Genomic DNA, 19,203 nt, shown 5'->3' with positions numbered 1-19,203 from the left:
GTCACCGTGCAGTCCGCTCTTTCTGCGCCTCTCTCCGACTCGGGCGCGTACTGCGCCGGGACCCGCGCCCCAACCGGGGGGCGCCGCTGCTCCTTGGCTCCCGGCCTGCCATAGCGCGGCCGCGAGGCTGCGCGGGCAGTGGAGCTGTTTCTAGACGCTGAGGCTTTGGTGGCCGTTCACTGCTCAGTCTGACCGAAGGACTGGCGGGGAAGGAAGGGGAAAGCGGGGACACACATACTCGCCGCGGCGCGCGCGCATTGCACACTAGCAGCGGCGCGCCCCCGCCGAAGCGCGTCCGGCGCAGTTTGGCCCCGAGGCTCGGGCCCCGGCACCTGCCGGCTCTCAGCTCTGCGCCCGGGCCCCGCCCCCGGCCAGCCGACCCTCCTGCGCCTGGCTTGCACTGCTCTCTCTTCGCTGTGGGGAAGCAACAGCACCCCGATAACTTGCAGACTGTGGCGCAACTGGTCTCAACAGCGGAGGCGCCCGAATGCTGCCCGAGTGAGGTAAGTTTCCTGCGCGTCCCCGGCCCCTCCTCCCTAGACCCTCCTTCTGGGCTCGGGCTTAGGGACTCTGTGTCTCCGATGACTCTTGGCGGTCTCTTCACGCTCCCTGTGTCCGCTTTGTGCTGGGGGTAGGCGAAAGGGGGTGCGCATGGCTACCGAAGCGGGACATTCATTCCGCGGGGGCCACAGCTGCGCGCTCCCCGTCGTCGCCCACCCGCTCGCCACTCCGATCCCGGGGCCGTGGCGACACTCGGGGATCGTTCTGGGTTCACTTAAGCAGGAGCTCCGTCCTTTTTTCGAGGGAACGCGCTCAATTTGTCAGTATCAGGAGAGATCTCCCACCACCCTCCCCCAGTATTAATCAGCGGCGAACTTGTTAGGCGCCCCTGGGATCTCATGAGGGGCTTTCAAGTCGGTGTTCTGGTCATTTCTGGTGCTGGAGCCGGACTGAACAGGTGCGGTATGGTTCCAGCCTAAACGCTACAACAGACTTAACGCGTTTCCTCCGCTTCTCCTCCAGCCCCGTCAGCGTGACGCTTGAACAGCTGGGGCGGGGTCGGGGTCGGGGGGAGTGTGGGGGCAACGGAGAGAGAATGACAGGGTTTGGTTTGTCAGGCCAGAGCCAGGAGTCGCCAAAACAGAAGTCAACAAAAGTCTGCTTATCGCTCATCTATGCAGATAAGCCTGTTGTCCTTTCGTTTGCCCCCTCCCCTGGTTTACTTATCTCACAGGGCTCTGCGTGGTTGGGTAGAAGCCTGTTACAAAGAAGTTGTTTGGGTAGGCTGATGAATTCTTTCGTCTTGTGTACTGCAATCAGGGCTCTCAACAAGGCAACGCTAGTTACTGTGATGCTTTTTAAAGGCAGAATGTTGCAGACCAAAAATACCACCCCCGCCCCAACACTTTTCTCTGAAATTCTCAGCCTGCTGGAGGCCCTAGCTACAAGGTGAATGACTCTTGAGGGATCGGTTGGGTCTCATACTGTGTTAGTCTTCTGCAAAGGAGAAGCGGTCCCCTCCTCACTATTCCTGAGCAGGGGTTTGGGGAACCCCGGTTGTCCCTCTGGTGAAGATCACACACCCGGGCTTCTCTCTTGTTCTGTGGAAAGGCTGGTGTTCTGCAGCCCAGTGGAGAAAGCAGAAGGGTTTGTTTCATTACCACTCTAATGTGAAGTGGAATAGTATTCATGGAAGCTTTTGTCAGAGTATTTCCAGCTGAAAGGAGGCCCTGGAAAAAAAACCTTTCTCAGACAACTTCATGCCAGTGGGAGGTTGAATAAGCATCACACATGATCTGGGGCTGAGGGAAATGGTGCCTTCTGTATACAGTAATATGAGTGGAGACTTAGGAGGACTGCTGAGAAAGCTGGTAAGTCTGAGACTCATGTATAATGATGTCTTAAGAAGGAAACTATTAAGAGCTGAATGATAAAACCGCATTACACTTTTGTCCAAATTAAGACTAGAAGGATTTAATAACAACACTTTAAATTTCCATTAATGCCTTACTATTTGTAAATGCTTTTCAGCCTTGTCATTTGATTCTGACCACTTCTGAGAGATGCAGAGCAAAGATTGTGAACCACATATTCACAGGGGGGAACACGAGGCTCACAGGGCCAGGATCTTAGCATGGTAACAATGGGCTGGAACTGAAGTCGCAGCGAGGGTCTTTGAAACACCCGTACCACCACCACTGTCACCACCCAGGGCTGGTTCTGTACTTGTCTAACAGTTTTACAATGGCCAGAGCTGCTGCATTTATTTTGTTCTGCACCGTCTTCCTGTGAATTACTGTTCATACTTGACAGATGAGGATCCCGAGGTTTAGACAGGGGATGGGGGTTGTCTGTGGTTTCATGTCTAATCCAGTGGGGTTGACAAGCGTAGAACTCAGAACTCCTGATGCTAGTCCATTGCTTTGTGGATTATACCATTTTATACCATTGTTCCACTTCCGAGGACACATCACAAACACTGCACTGCACTAGGGACTGTTAAGCACGCCTGCTGGTGGCCTGGGTTCTAGTGCTGACACTGTCTTTGCCTGTGTGACCTGGGCCAAATCATATCACCTCTGAGCCTTACATCTCTCATATAAAACGAGGTTTCTATTGAATTACCTTTCTCTTTCTAGTTTTAGCATTCTAGAATGTACATCAGTGTATTTGTAGTCCCATGTTTTAAGTTTCTCTACAGAAAAAAAAAAAAGGCTTTTTACCCTTGTATTAACTAGGGATTTAACTAATTATCTATTTCATGTGTAATTTACTCCTTCCTCCCATTCACCACATACCACTTACCTATGTTTCGCTGGGCATAACGCGCATCCACGTTTTGTGCTCATTATACGGGATAATTATACCCATTGTATGTAATCATTATCCCCATGTATAATGCACATCCTTATTTGTCCCTCAAAAATTTGGGCAATAAGGTGTGCATTATAGATGGTAAAATACAGTAATGAAGGGAAAGGAAATTCCAAGTGTACTTCAGCTCAGCATCTATATTGTTTGGTATTACTATTTGACTTGAAAATATTCTGAGAGGCTGACCTACTCTAAAATACATGTCAGGATTTACTTGAAAATTCCAGACAGTCAACTCAGTACCTGTATTTGTTTATTTTTCAGCTTTGGGGTTTACATACCATAAGGTACTCAGTAAATAGTTGTTGAATGAAGGAGGCGAATCAAATAACTCCTAAGGAAATCACAACCATCTCATTATGTAAATTTCCAACATCTGCTGACCCACAGAATAATTTACCTACAAGAGGTGTGCCTCCTGAAGCTGGCAGGCATATGTGCCCATTGTTGCTCTCCTTCCTGAACACATCATATAAAGAAGAGTTGTTCTTATTCCACATAGACAACAGATTCGTGTAGCCTATGTTACGCTCTTTCACTTGCCTCCCCTCGCTTAGTTGTTAGCAATGTGTAACCCACTGAAAGATATATTACTAGAAATCGACTTGTGCCATTTCATGAAAGAGTGTGTCTTGAGAGGGAGAAACCAACCACCTTTTTTTTTTTTTTTAAGTATATTTCAGCACAAGCTAATACTAGCTCGCGGTTTCAGAGGGGGAACCTAATTAACAAAACCAACCTAGTTTCTGTTCCCTTTAAGAATCCTCTTTTCTTTCTACCTCTTGTTTCTGTATACTGAAAAGTAGTGTTTCTGTGTTTAGAAGAATGATGGTAAAGAATTAGAATGGGTCTTAATTATTAATTAACAGACCCAGCCACTGGGGATTGAGGTGTATTTCTTTCTGATAGAGAATTCAAGTATTAACTAACTAGTTCAGACCCTCGCACCTTTTCTGGGTGAGACAGCGGCAGCTGAAAGAGGTAAAACGGCTTGCTCAAAGTCACACAGATGTTTAGCAGGAGGATCAGAGCTAATGAGGAATTCTTAAGAAGGTTCATAGTCAAGATCATGCCTGGGGTTTTTATGGTGAAGGTGCGTTTTTACTTTTAAGAAGAAAAAGAATTGTCTGTTTTTTATCTATTCACTGTGTTTCTCTTGGCTACATACATCAGCAGATTCAGAATTAATACTTTGCTCCAACTACTGCTTGGAGACAGAAGACTATTTTAATAGATATACAAATGTGTGCTGGTTTTCCAAGCTTATCTTCCTGGTAAATAAAGCCAGAAGCCAAAGGTGGCCCTGTCATACAGCTGGTAAAGTCATAAATATGCATACATTTACTTTTCATTTTGCTTGTACTTCTGTTAAATGGTGAGTCAGAACACTCAATATCCTGGAAAAATAATTTTTGTTCCTATGGCCAGAGCCTTCGTTAGTTACTCTGTAAAACATCAAGTTCTAAATGTATTTGTTGCAGAAACATGTTCTCTTTGTATCAAGTACATTAACTGGAGTTGGAAGGAGTCCTTTTATTTTTGTAGGAGCTGCCCAGTTAGAACTGTACATTATGTAGCTCAGCTGTTCATTAGGAGACTTATCTGGCAGTTCTTCTAAAAGGAAGGCTAATAAGGGAGGAGAGAAACCTAACCTTTTGTTTAGTATTTTTCTTTTAAAAAATAAACTTTAAACTTAACCTATTGATGAAATTTTTGCAGTGTGCTGTATAGTAAACAATTACCTGCTCTTGAAGTGTTTTATTCAGTCATGTTCCTTCCAGTATAAAAGGTTAGGCCAAGGAAAACAGCTTGATTTTGTGATTGCCATTCTCAATTGTATTCACTTCTCCCTGACTTCATCAGAGGCGTAGAAAGGAGATGATGATATAAGAAAACACAAGAATCCTACCCAAACTCGATTATTTTGGGGAATATTTGAAACATAGATAACAATGGAGACGGTGACATGTTTAGTTAGCTGGCAGTGCCTTGGTATGATCATTTTAAGTTAAACCCACATTTGAACAGACAACTACATGAAGTGTCTTTTTGTAGAAGGTCTTCTCTGTTGTTTATGGGGCTGAATAAACAGTGGGTGTGCAGTTTGTTTGGGGGAGTTTACGGAACAGGAAATCAGTGAGATCTTGAGACTTATTTTCTCTACGAGTTTTAAAAAGTCAGTTGTGAAATTGTAATGAAACATAAAGCATTGAGTGGACAGTATTGCTGCCACTAAAAATGGGCGTGTGTGTCTTTCAGTTGAGGTTCAGATAAGGGTTGGAATTCAGGCCCAGGGGGCCCAGGGAGGATAATTAGCTTGACTTGAAACTAAAGTTGCAGGACTAAAGACAGGACTGTAGAAAGTTCATCCATTTTGTAAGAAAAAGGTGATATTTAAATCTTTGCCACTCAGTAATGCCGAGCAAGGGGTTTGCAAAGAGAATACAATTATAGCTAGCTAGTCATAAAAAAAAGTGTCTCTTTGCTTCACAGGCCTAAGAAATGCAATAGATTCACCATGTTGGGTAGTGGGGTTTCCACATTTAATATGCACTTTTTTCTTTCTTTAAAACAAAACAAAACATGCCCACTCTCATGATCATTGGATCATTGAGTCATAACATCTGTTGACAAAGTAAGGAAATAAAAGAACAGCAATCAGAAGAAGCAATATTATGACCTGCTTGAGGGAGTGGTAAGCACATCCTAGGTGTTTAGCTAATATTTGTCAATGGAAAAGGTTAGGCATCATGTTTTATTTATCTTTGCATTCTTGGAACTTAGCACTATGCCTGGCAAGTAGTAGGGATTTAATAAATGTGTATTGAACAATTCATGCATCTAAAAGAAAATCACTCATCACCTTGGGACATCTCATAATTATTCTAATGATTCTTTTATTTTCTAGACCATTTAGAAATGTCAGGCAGGCTAGTTTCAATAGTTTATAGTGTCCTTCATTTTTCATCATAAATAGTATTTATTCATCAGGCTGCCAATCTTTTTTTAACCAACATGTATAGGAATGACTTCTTATTTCTCTCCCTTAACAGAAGTAACAATGTAAGTATGAAATGTGTTGTTCTGTTTATTATTCAATATTTATAAGCACCAATTAAGCATTTTTAAAGCACCCAGAGCGGCTTCACAGTGAGCTTGGCGCAGGATACACAAATAAGAATGGACTTTAAGCTTCCCTAAATTAATCACTTGAAATGTCACCTTCTCTTGAGGCCTTCTCTGATCATCTAACATAAAGGGGACCTTCTACATATGTTTCTTTCACTCATACATTTATGTATTTTACTTGTTTTTCTACTACCTCTGCCTGAACTCACACTCAACCCAAGATTATAAGCTTTTTGAAGTCATGGTTCTTGAACACTCTTTTTTCTTTTTTTTAAGTGCTTGGCATGTAGTAGGTGCCCAGTAAATATTTAAATGAGTAAATAAGTCCCATCCATCCTGTCAGGATGAACTGGGCCACTATTAAGCTAATTCAAGCTGAACAGGTTTAGCTGTGAAGATAGTTCTTAAAGGCTAATGATAGTGGTTCTACGAAAATGATAACCAAGCCCCCCAGGAGGAGGAAACAGTGTTCGTTTAGGTGAATAAATTTTGGCACAAATATGAAGCAGAATCTCTAAAGAGTTATTCCTTTTCATTTACTCAAAAGTGGATAGTAGAATACAGATACATACAAACTATCAAGCATAAAACAAAACATTCCAAAACTATTGAAATGGGGTCTAAAAGTACCTAAGTCATAATCATATGTAATTCTTTGTTGAGACCACTTGGTGATAACATACAAGGCAAATCTTATGACACTTTAAGTGAAAACTTCCCACCCTCAGATCACTTTTCTTTAACTGTTAGATGTATCAATAGCCCGATAGCAGAGAAGGAGTTCTAAGGTGTGGCTCCTGGACCACCAGGAGCAGCAGCACATGTTGGAATCACACGTCATTGCACTATAAACTAGATGAACTGAATCAGAAACTCCGGGGATGGGGATCAGGAATCTGGGTGTCAGCAGGCCTCCGTGTGATTCTGACATATACTTGAAATCAGCAGCAAACGTTAAATCCATTGTTCGATGTACAGACCTTCTGAAGTGCTTGGTATTCCTAGAAAATCCGGGCTATGTGGAGAGGATGCCATCTGCCTGCTCTGCTAGAAATACCAGGGGAAGTGGATTGAGCTCAGGCTTACAAACCAAGGGGTCGCAGGTTGGAATCCCAGTCAGGGAACAGGCCTGAGTTGCAGACCAGGTTCTCCATTAGGGGCGTGCGAGAGGCAAACAATCAATGTATCTCTCACCCATTGATGTTTTTCTCCTTTCCTTTCTCCCTTTGTTCCCCTCTCTCTAAGATGTAAATAAATAAAAATCTTAAAAAAAAAAAAAATTCCAGAGGAAAAAGAAAAGCAGTATTGGCTTTTCTCAGAGCCGTGTGGATCACAAGAGAATAAATGTATATGACTGGACTGGATATGTTGGACCTTTGATAGAATGAAAAAGCTCTTGATAGTCACTGGCCCTGCCAAGTAATAGATACTCCCCAAACTGGGAGATAGACCAGGGTGTGTGGGTGATGAGGTAAGACATGTTCTGTGCATAACTTGTATTTGGTTCACCTCCATAGGATGCTTAGGTGGAAGAATGATTTCGAGAGCTAGTGGTTTTCTTGCAAGAGGAAATGGTGGTTTACTGACAGTACTCAGAATATTTCAAGTCAGTTTAATATACTAGATATTGATGGATCCCTTGACCAGGGCAGTACCAGGTGCTATGCGGTGTACAAAATATGAACACGGTTCTGGCTTCACTTTGCTGAGAACCAACACTATCCGAGGCACTTCCATAGTGCTATTTCTTTTCATCTTCATCACGTTCCTGGATGATAGAGGAGGAAAGGGAAATCAAGTCAGGTTAGGTATATGCTCATGTGCACAGAGCCAGAAAGGCATATGGTTCCAACCCTGGCTTTTCTGATTTTACAGTCCACATCCTTTTGTCTGCTTCACGCAGTTGCACCTTGAAATACAGTTTTGGAAGAAGAGTTTTTTTTAAAAAGAAGACATAAGGGAACCTAGAATTTCTATCTGTGAGCTCTAGATTATACTTGGATATCTCAAAGGCACCCCAAATTCTACATGCTGAAGACCAGAGTCATGATCTTTTCTCTCCATACCTGGTCCTGGCACTGCCTAGCTCCATGATGAGCACCACAAGCTACCACCTGGCTCAAGGCAGACACCTGGGTGCCGCCCTTGACCCCATCCTTTTCCTCCACCGCACTGAATCCATCACCCATTTCTATTGATTGTGTTTCCTGAAAATCTCCCCCATCCATATGCTTTTCATTGTTTCTGCTGACCGTGTCCTAGTTCACCTTTACATCTCCTTGCTGGGTTCCAGCCGCAGCCTCCCTGCACTCCTGAGTCCATTCTGGCTCCCTTCTGCTCTGTCATCCATCCTGCAGCCAGAGCAGCTGAGATGGCTAGACTCTGTTGGCCAGATCCTTACTCCCACACCCAGCCAAGCCCTCACGGAAGTAGACACATTCTGGCTTCTGGGCCTTTCATACTCTTGTATAACTGCTAAGGACTTCCTCTTCCTAACAGCATCCTACCCCTGATGCTTTTGGTCTCTTGGAGTGCAATTAGGCCCACAGTGGTAACTAATTTTACATGCAAAGAATGAAGACTTCAGTGTGATCCTAGGGACCTGCCCAACGCAAATTTTTAGAGTGCCCCTGGAATCCCTGAAGTGCACTCACTCATCCAAACAGGAAACAAAGACTCAAAGACTGCCAATTAGGTAAGAGAAAAGGAGTTGTTGAGGATGAAGTTAGTTGGAGGCTAAAAATATTATTAGCTTAGGTATCTTTAGGATGAAATAAGAAACAGGATTGTAGGATCCTGTAGAAACCAGTTAATATAAATTGGGCTAAGCAAAGCTGGCATTTCATCTTTGCACATGGTTTTTTCATTTACTCAGTTTCACTTGCACTGTAAATAAGAGCAGTAGCAAAATGTCTTAGTTAGTCCAGGCTGCTGTAACAAAGTACTGTAGACTGGGTAGCTTATAAACAACAGAAGTTTATTTTTGACAGTTTTTCTGGGGGCCGGAGGTCAGGGTGCTGTCGGGTTCTGATGAGAACCCTCTTCCAGGCTGCAGACTGCCAACTCCTCATTGCATCCTCATATGGAAAGAAGGTGAGAGAGCTCTCTGGAGCCCATTTTGTAAGGGCACTAATCCCATTCATAAAGGCCTCACCCATGTGACCTAATTAATTACCTCCCAAAGACCCCACCTCCCCACCCCGCCACTTTCCTAATATCATCACACCGGGAGTTAGAATTTCAACTTTGGCGGCACGCCAATATTCAGTCTAGCATGCAGCCCTTAATGGCTAAGTTAGTGTCCATTAAGAAACACATTATACACTGTAACCCAGTATAGATATAGACATATAAATAATTATATTTAAAATAAAGGTTTCATGGAATAATACTTCATTATACTACATGAAACATGCTCTGATATTTTCTGATATGTTCCCTCCTGCCAAACACTGATCGTGATCCACCAACTTGATTATATTCCCTATTGATGGGCTGAGACCTGTAATTTGTCCTTTTTTATTATTCATTTTTATTTTATGCAATCTTTCTTGTATTTTTTCCATTACTGTTTAGTCCCCTTATACTCCCCTCCCCCGACACTGTTGTTTATATCCATGAATCCTTTTTCCTTTTTGCTGAATCCCTCTACCCACTAATCTCTCCCCATACTAGCTGTTATCTGCTCTCTATAAGTCTCTGTTTTGTTTGTTAGTTCAGTTTATTCATTAGATTGCACATGTGAGTGAAATCATATGGTATTTGTCTTTCTCTGACTGGTTTATCTCACTTAGCATAATGTTCTCCAGGTCCATTCATATGTCACAAAGAGTAATATTTTCTTCTTTTTTATGGCCGAGTAGAATTCCATTGTGTAAATGTCGCATAGTTGTCTTATCCACTCATCTATTGATGGACACTTGGGCTGTTTCCATACCATGGTGATTGTAAATAATGCCGCAATAAACATGGGGGTGCTTATATTCTTTTGAATTATTGTCTTGGGTTCCTTCAGGTATATTTGCAGAAGTGGGATCACTGGGTCAAAAGGCAGATCCAGTTTTAACTTTCTGAGGTATCTCCACACTACTTTCCACAGTGGCTGCACCAGCCTGCATTCCCACCAGCAGTGCAAAAGTGTTCTCCTTTCTTCACATTCTTGCCAGCACTTATTGTTTGTTGATTTATTGATGACATCCATTCTGACAGGTGTGATATGGCATCTCATTGTGGTTTTAATTTGCATTTCTCTGATGACTAGTGATGTTGAGCATCTTTTCATATGTCTATTGGCCATTCGTAAATCCTCTTTGGAGAAGTGTCTATTCAGGCCCTTTGCCCACTTTTGAATTGGATTGTTTATGTTTTGGGTGTTGAATTTTGTAAGTACTTTATAAATTTTGGGTATTAACCTCTTATCAGATGCATTGATGAATATGTTCTATTATGTGGGTTGTCTTTTTATTTTATTGATGTTTTCCTTTGCTGTGCAAAACTTTTTAGTTTGAAGAATTCCCATTTGTTTATTTTTTCTTTTGTTTCCCTTGCCTGGGGAGATATGTCCGATAAAAAATTTCTACGAGCAATGTCCGAGATTTTGCTGGCTGTGTTTTCTTCTAGGATTTTTATGGTTTTATGAGACCTGCAATTTGGAGAGCACAACTCTAATCTATTGTCCCCTCCAGTGCTGCCTGTGTGGAAGCTCAGGCCGGACCATGACTCCCCATCCGGTGCCCTTTCCACCCCTGTGCCTTCAGGGAGGGTTGTGAGTTAACACCTTCACAAAGCTCCCCCTGCCAAGTGTTAATTTCCGTCTAGAAAACATTGGAGGGTAGGCATCTGATGGAGTTGGGAGAAAGTGACTCCTAAGGCCACCTCGTCTGTTACACAGGGTAAATAAGCTACCGTGATGAAATACGGCCTTTTAAACTGGGACGTGTCTAGGATATTTTTTCACGTAAGGCTCACCCTAAAGTTCATACTTATTTAGTTATACACGAACCTAAATACTGTAGGAAAAATACCCTTCCTTTTAAAACATTTCAAGAACAATTTGACAGCAAACTTTTTTTTTTCCTGTTTCAAATACATTGAGACATCAAGCCTGGCCATTTTATTTGGCCATTCAAGCAGTAAATGAAAGTAGTTTAAAACAGGGAATTCACAGCTTCTCAGAACTTTGGGGAAGGCTTTTAATTCTAGAATAGATTTCCTGATTATGAAGGGTTTGCTCCTTTAAGTGTCAAATTTTATTATAGCCAATTTTTGTATAGGGAACTTCCCTAAAGTTGTCACAACTTTCCCTGATTTTTAAAGAGATTTTACAGCACAGAGTGTGTCTTTTTTGCAATGATAAAGTGACAGCTTTATTATCCATTCAGGGATGCAAGGCTCTTGCCTCTCTTTATCTGCCTTGATTAATTTTTTTGTGCGGGGAGGGTGCTGTTTCTGTGGCTCAGTCGTAATCTCTCCTTCACCCCTTTTTGCTGCTGAGACTCTGTTACGACCTTGGGAGCCAGATAACCTCCATGTTGTCTGAATTTTATTTCCCAAATAGACTCAGATAATGTATTAAGATTGAAATTTTTTTAAAGGCGAAAAAGCAGTTTTGAGGGAGGGCTGTAAGAGTGCCAGTTCTAAAGCAAGGAAACTTTAGTTTTTTCTTGTTCACTTACTCCATTGGCCAAAAAAAAAAAAAAAAAAAAAAAAGGCGTGTTTTCCTTGTGTCCTGTTTTTGGGCCGTTCAGATGAATAAAGTGCTACCTTTTTAGGTTGAGATATTTATTCATGATTTCTTTTTTCTTTTAATAAAATAGTTATGTGTTTATTACATTATGGTCTAAAGCACGCTTTCATAGACTTTTTAATTTAACTTAGAGTGATAATTTATGGCTGATTGGTAACAGCTTCATTTTTCATGGATTCTTGTTTGAGAATTTATAGATTGTCAAAGGTATTTCTCTTTCCCATTGGAGAAATTGCATAGAAAATTTCCCCAAGTGTCCTAATATCCATCCTCCATTGGAAAACAAACTTTAATATCTGCAATAAAATAAGAAAAATGTATACGAAAAGTTTGACTTATTATTAAGGAGTGATGTGAACCAGACTATTCTTAAGATTATGAATTCATTATAGAAACAAAAGGACTTACAATAGCAGTATTCTTCTGGCAAGCTATATTTAAGTGATACCCTTTTATATTGTTTTCCTCCAAGACGTAGTTTGAACAGAATGGTGAAGATTTATGGCAAATGCAGTAACTGGGATACAGTCTCTTGTGCTAAGGATTAAGAGAGAAACATAACTTTTGTTTATGGTTGTTTATAAAAAACAGAATGGAAATTCAGCTCTTAAGCTTTGTGTACATTTGGGCTTCATTATTTAGTTTTGCAGTTTCTCAGAAACTCCCTCTCCTATGTGGCAATTTATAATGTAAACATGATGCATCATTTCATTTTGTGCAAACTTTATATAAGGAGTAGTCACTTTCCACATATGTAGAATACTTCTGGAAGAATCTTGTTTTATTATTTATTTACTTCTTTCTTTATTGGGCACTTTGTAGATGTCACACAGGTCTAAAAGTTATACTGTTAAATGATTATTTAAAAACTGATCAGGACTAAGGCTTTGATCCAGATCTCCAAACCAGAAACAGAAAGAAATGAGGCCAGTGGGTTGGGGTGTGTTCTTCCAATGTCACTCAAACCCAGAAAACCAGGATCTGAAGCTCCTTCCTGGACTCGTCAGGACGTGGGCCCTTGGGCTAACCCTCAGGTATCTCTGGCCGCATCATTTGTTGCCAGGGACCAGCAAGGGACTGGCAGAAATAGCCAGTGGAGTCCAGACATGGACCAAAAAATAATTGGAAGGAGAAGAAACAGGTACTGTCCAGGTATAGACTGGATCACAGAATGCAGCTAAGGCAGGTGGCGGAAGGGGAGGGACTGGGGAGAGGTATTATAGTAATGCAGGAGCATGGCCTCAGGGACCCTCACATTGTGGGTCCTTCTGGCGAGCTGGGGCTCCTTACTCCCCAACTTGTCTTTGAGGTACTCTTTGCAGACAAGATGTCTCTAGTCCACTTGGGGATTGTCCGCTTCTCACAGACCCAGATTCCTTGTGCTGCCTCCTGACTGAGACCGAAATCTTGGCTGATCAGTCTCATACCACCCTCGAACTCAATGATGGCATTTGCCAGGCCATTGATGGTCTCAATATGGCATTTTCCAGGCCGTTGGTGGTCTCAATATCCAGGTGGTTGGTGGGGCTCGTCCAGGAAGAGCATGTGTGGGTTCTGCCAGGCCAGCCAGGCCAGACACATTCAGCACTTCTACCGATCAGACAGGCTCCGGATCCCGCTCATCTGCTCTTTTCCGGTGAGACCATATTGCCTAGTGATCTTCCTCCTTTCTTATCCTAGATCTCTGGGTAGCACTTCATCATGTACTCCAAAGACAAGAGGCCTAAATCCAGCTGCTCTTGTAACACCTCATGGAAGTGTTTTCAGATCATCCAGTCTGTGGGCAGTAGCTGTTCAATTAGCAGCTTCGAAAGAGTTGGCTTTACTGCTCCATTGGGCTCTACCAGAGCCACTTCGGTGTCAAGATCAATACCAAATTCTAGATTGTTGTACAGTAGATGCAAGGCCCATTTTTTGTACACTTGAAGCTCACATTCTGCAACTAATGACGGGTGGAAGGATCTTGCCATGTGGTGGGTAACAAAATGACAGTGTCTTGTCTCTCTGTCACTTCCCATGCTATCATTTTCTATATTATCCTTGTTCTGGGCCTGCCAGGCCAGCTTAGCACCGCCATAGCCAAACCTAGCAATGTAGTTCTTCATATGCACAAATCTGATCTTGGTCCCAGTGAAACCTCTTCATCTGGTTCTCCTCTAGCTCCAGCTGTGTCTTTATATACTGATCATAATTACCCATGTGATAGTTCAGTTCCTTGTGCTTGACGTTGGTACAGACACCATTCAGAGAGTCCTGGGAATGGGAGATGAAGGCCAGAATGTGCTTAAAAGTCTTTAGCTCCCCCAGCAACCACAAACAAGCATTGAGGTCCAGGTGGTGCGTGAGGGAAAGGGAGGAGTAGAAGAGATGATTCTGTGGCTTTTGGCTTGAGTGGCTGGAGAGATTGGAGAATGATGGTTAACTGAGAGAGAGTCCTGGGAAGAGGCAGCATATCCTTGGTGGCAGAGGTGTGATGATGCGTCCAGTTTTGAACCTGCACTTAGTATTCCTGTGCAACTGTAAGGAGAGAGGTCCGTGATGGATACACTGACTATGTGATTGTCACTGGTCTGTGGGCGGTGATTCAAGCCATGGGAGTGGATGAGGTCGAGTTACTTGCAGGACATCCAGGGGATCTAGAAGGAAGTTGTGTGAGTGTGGATGGACGGAGACAGGCCCATGATGGAGACTGAGTGTCATGTTCTCTCAGCAGTGATTACAGCCAAGGGATTAAATGAGACTTCCCTGAGAAGGTTTGTACGCTCAGAAGAGAAAATGCCTGAGAATAATATAGCTTCCTGATTATCGTTTGCAATGTCATTTCTTCCTACTCCATTTTTTTCTTATTGACTCTTCTTCTGTCTTCTTCTCTGTTTAAGAAAATCACATCAGATTTTCATGACACCACACACGCCACTTTTCTATAGAAGGCTTCTCCGATCCCCGCACTTGCCCAGAGTGATTTCTCAGGCGTGCGTTCCCTTTGGAATTCTTGCTCTTATGACTCTTTTGGAGCTTTTCTTTGAAGCTGACTTTTCAGTGGTTCTACACTTATCTCTCCAAGCAGACTTGAGTCCTGGAGTCCTGACAGCTGAGACTGTATCTTCTCCACTTCATGTTTCCCACCCAGCCTCTCAGCTCCAGTGTCTTCTACACACTAGCTGCTCTTACTGCTTTTTGATTAATTTTATTCTCCTTTAGCAGAATGAAGCGAAAGGGGAACAACTCAAAGTTCTATAAGAATTTATATCAGTTAACATAGCTAAACTAAATTGAAAATGCCCGCCTACAATGTGTTTGTAAGAACGTTCTATTTCTCCCTAAAAGAAGAAATTTAATTAGCAAAATGGTTCACAAAACCCATTCTTGTCATTTATCACTCTTGTCAGAATTCTTGTCATTTATCATTCTCACTATGTGAAACTTTCAGAGGAAGAGAGTATATCTTTTGGCAGCTCCACTACTATTGCTTATTGTGAGCAGAGTTTATCTCCTGGTTTCATTGGGTTGAACTTCCTGCTGTTTTTAAATGACATTTTGCATACATTTGCACAAGCTGAGCCTGGATGCAGTGAGAGCTATGGTCCAAGAACCGGGTATTCTGTCCTATCCCACCCCTCTCCTGACACTTTAGTGACCCCTGATCCAATGGCCTGATCTTTTCTATGCATTTCCCCCCATCCCCCATCTGCGGTATGAGAATATACACTGGCTCCAGGCCTAGTTCAAAGGCACGTTGTGAGACCAGCTAGAATGATAGCCTTTGAGGTCCTTAGAACAAAAGCACCATGCATGTTAGAGAATTTATTTCATAAGAATTACAGCAGGAGGTCAGGCTCCAGACAGCCACGATAACCCCTGGGTAAGCAGATCTGAAGCAAAGCATGTAAAATCTGCTGTGAAAAGGTTCCCATAATAGAAGAGCTCTTCTCCCCTATTCCCAGAGGCTAAGGGTACTAGTGGGATGCTTTGCTAAAATTCTTATCAGAGCTCCAGAATTTAAGCACACCCTCATCATGGATGAGGAGAGCAGTGAAATTTTATCTTTAAAAAGACATATGTCTTGGGTATAGGTTTGGTGAAGAAGACAAAGCTCATATTTATCTGTTAAAGAAAAAGAATGCTGGCGGGCAGCAAATAATTCATGATAGAGTCCAAACCAGGACATGATGCTCAATGTATTAAACAAATTCATTGCTTATTCAATTTAGATTGTGTGATTTGTAGTTGTCGTCATCGCACTACACAGAGTTCCGAACACTGTGCCTCACATTCAAAGCTGGTCAGTGTTTCAATTGATTCCTATTTAGATGGACTAAGAGGAGCTCCTAGAAGTCACCCAGAAAGCACTTCTAACACATGTAGGAACTTTAAGGCTGTTTGAGGTTAATTGGACATTCCTCAAATGCTAATATAAACTTTAAATAATAATAGAAATATTTATCGTTTTGTTTACCTGTGTCAAATGGCAGAGGAGGTTGACTGGTGTTAATGACAGAGGTAACACCTGATCCAAATAAGAGGAACTCGTAGAGTTTAACATCAACGGCATAGGGGTCACAACATTGGTTCTATAAGAAGAACTAAGAGAGCAAAATCTTAATTCCTTATTTAGCTTGGCAGTGAGAATAGCGACATAATCATCATTGTACAGGTGCTATTTCTTTGTTTTCTGCTCTTAGATACAGACTGTGCACTAAGCATGGTACACTTTGTTATGGTTGCAGGCTAGATTGCAAAAGGTAGCAACTTCAAAAGAATAAAGAATAGATAACAAAAGGTTGGATGTCAAAGCAGAGGGAAGAAGGTGAGCATGCCTACTAAATCGAGGGAGTAAGATACAGTCATTAAAAGTTGGTGGAATTCCAGCCTTGGCCGAGTGGCTCAGTTGGTTGGAGCATTATCCCATACACCAAAAGGATGCAGGTTCAATTCCCTGTCAGGGCACATACCTAGGTTGTGGGTTCAATCCCTGGTTGGGAGCACATATGGGAGGCAATCAATCGATGTTTCTCTCTCACTCCCCTGCTCTCTGCCCCCTACCCTCCCCACTCCCCCTTCCTCTCTCTCTAATGTCAGTAAATGTATCTTCGGGTTAGGATTAAAAAAAAGTTGGTGGAATTCCAGAGTTGTGCCATTTTGCATTCCCACTGGTGGGACATGAGAGTTCCAGTTGCTCCACATCTTCATCACAGTTGGTATGGTTAGACTTTTTAATTTCAGATATTTTCATGTGTATAGTCATGGCTCACTTTGGTTTTAAATTGTATTTCTCTAGTGGCTAATAATGTTGAGCTCCTTCTCATGTGTTTATTTGCCATCCTTTTATGTTCTTTGGTGAGTTGTTAAATTTATATATTAACTCTAGTAATTTATAGCATCATAGAATTTTTTTACATAGATAATCATGTTTTCTGTAAATAAAGACAGTTTTACCTAAAAAAATTGTTGGAAACACAAATGATGATTTAAGTACTTAAAATTACAAAGGTAATGAACAGAGAAATTAAAACAATAATAGGTCAAACTTGTGGTGGAAACCCGGGGAAAATAGGAGGAAAGTCCCTGATAAGAATCAAGAAGAAGAAATTTAAGTATGTTATCAAGAGTTAAGGAGATAACCACCAAGACAACAAAAGAGAAAATTTTATGATTGGTTGCCTTGGGAGAATGGAACGAGTGGCAGGAACAGGAAAATCGAGAAATGGCTGTTCTAGACCCAGACACAGAGAGTTTACTGGTGGTTGCCAGTGGAAGGGGGTTGGGGGACTAGGTGAAAGAGGTGAAGGGATTAAGAAGTACAAATTGGTAGTTACAGAATCATCACACAGGTATAAAGTATAACAGAGAATATAGTCAATAATACTATAATAACTGTGTGTGGTGCCAGATGGGTACTGGAAATATTGGCGGGACCACTTTGCAAAGTATATGATTGTCTAACTACTATGCTGTACACCTGAAACCACAACAAAATAATATTGAAGTCAACTGTAATTGGAAAAAAAAAAAGGGATGCCAGAATGACACCTGAAAGTAATTTAATGTTAGGTGCCAACTCTAGTTGGAAAATAAAAATTATTAAAAAAAATAAAATAATGTAATAGCTGTTCTCACAAAGTCCTCTATATCATTTGCCCTATTACCTTATACATGAATTTTTTGATAAAAATAAATCATTATTATATTGGTAATTAGACCCTAAAGACAAAAAACAACATGAAGTAACTATAACTTGTAGAGAGTAAAAGCTGAACATCGTTAGAAATACTGGGGAAATAGTCTGTGTGCAGAAAGGAGGGAGGAGCCCTAAAACTACATTCATTGCTGACGCTTATCTAACACTTCTTTGGTACTTCCTAAATAATAAACAGGCATTAACTTGTTTAATATGCACAGCCACCCTGGGGATGGGCACTATTGTCATCATTTTATAACTGAGAGAATCATGGAGCAAACGTAGTAAGTACGTTATCGAGGCCACACAGCTGAGTTTCTAAGCCTGCATTTCTATGTTATGTCTCATAGTAGAGTAATGAGTGTGGCACCCCACAGTGCACACCCTGTGTGCTCCTTGACCCTAAGGTCATTTGACCTGCCCTCTGAGGCTGTCTCCGAAAGAGGTACAGCAGCCCCTGGTACCCCATGGGAGATACATTCCAAGACCTCCAACGGATGCCTGAAGCCACAGTTAGTACCACACTTTATATATACATTTTTCCTATACATACATACCTTTGATGAAGCTTAGTTTATAAATGATACAATAAGAGATTCATTTATAAATGATACAAAGAGATTAATAGCAAATAATATAAAACAATTATAATGATACATTGTAATAAAATTATGTGAATGTGACATTATTAAGTAACATAAGGGTAACTTGAACCAAGTACTGCAGCACTACAGCCATCAGTCTGACAACTGAGATGGCCACTAAGTGACTGCGAGTTGGGGGGGGTGGTGTATACAGCATGGATACACTGGACCAAAAGATACTCGTGTCCCAGGCGGGACAGAGCAATACAGAACAAGATTTCATCACCCTGCTCGGAGGGGGATGCGATTGAAAATGTATGAATTGTTTATCTCTGGAACTCTCCATTTAATATCGTGGGTCTACGGTTGACCTCGGATAACTGAAACCATAATCAGTGAAACCACAGATGAGGGGAGATTACTGTAACTCACCTTGGTTCATTCATAATTCAACAGATAGTTGAGGGCCTAACAACATGGTTCTAGGTACTAGGATTGGGATTTTTCCATTTAAGTGGGGAAAAATAAAGAATAATACACTAATAATACAGATAAAGAAAAGTAAAGATAAAGAAAAATACACTAATAATACAATACAAGATGCTGTAGAGAAAGAGTAAAGCAGAATAAGGAGTGGAGCGCTGACAGCAGTGGTGGAAGCGTGTTGTTTTGGAAAGCGACGTTCCCTCCGA

General features: G+C 41.8%; 1 protein-coding gene and 1 pseudogene across 1 annotated transcript in view; one reads left to right on the top strand and one right to left on the bottom strand.

Moving 5' to 3' along the window:
- The first annotated feature begins 325 nt into the window (after nucleotides 1-325).
- The window catches only part of PIP5K1B (phosphatidylinositol-4-phosphate 5-kinase type 1 beta), a 313,112-nt gene continuing 294,234 nt past the window's right edge, over nucleotides 326-19,203 (top strand). The window contains exon 1 of the mRNA XM_054583051.1: nucleotides 326-503. The gene's annotated coding sequence lies outside the window, so the exon portion shown is untranslated. The remainder of the gene's footprint in view (nucleotides 504-19,203) is intronic.
- On the bottom strand, nucleotides 12,927-15,437 carry LOC129078502 (ATP-binding cassette sub-family F member 2-like; annotated as a pseudogene).

Source organism: Pteronotus mesoamericanus, unplaced genomic scaffold (assembly GCF_021234165.1).
Source record: "Pteronotus mesoamericanus isolate MK-2021 breed Mesoamerican mustached bat unplaced genomic scaffold, CSHL_Meso_final contig_73, whole genome shotgun sequence".
Lineage (NCBI taxonomy): Eukaryota > Metazoa > Chordata > Mammalia > Chiroptera > Mormoopidae > Pteronotus > Pteronotus mesoamericanus.
This window is presented reverse-complemented; position numbering and strand designations above follow the sequence as displayed.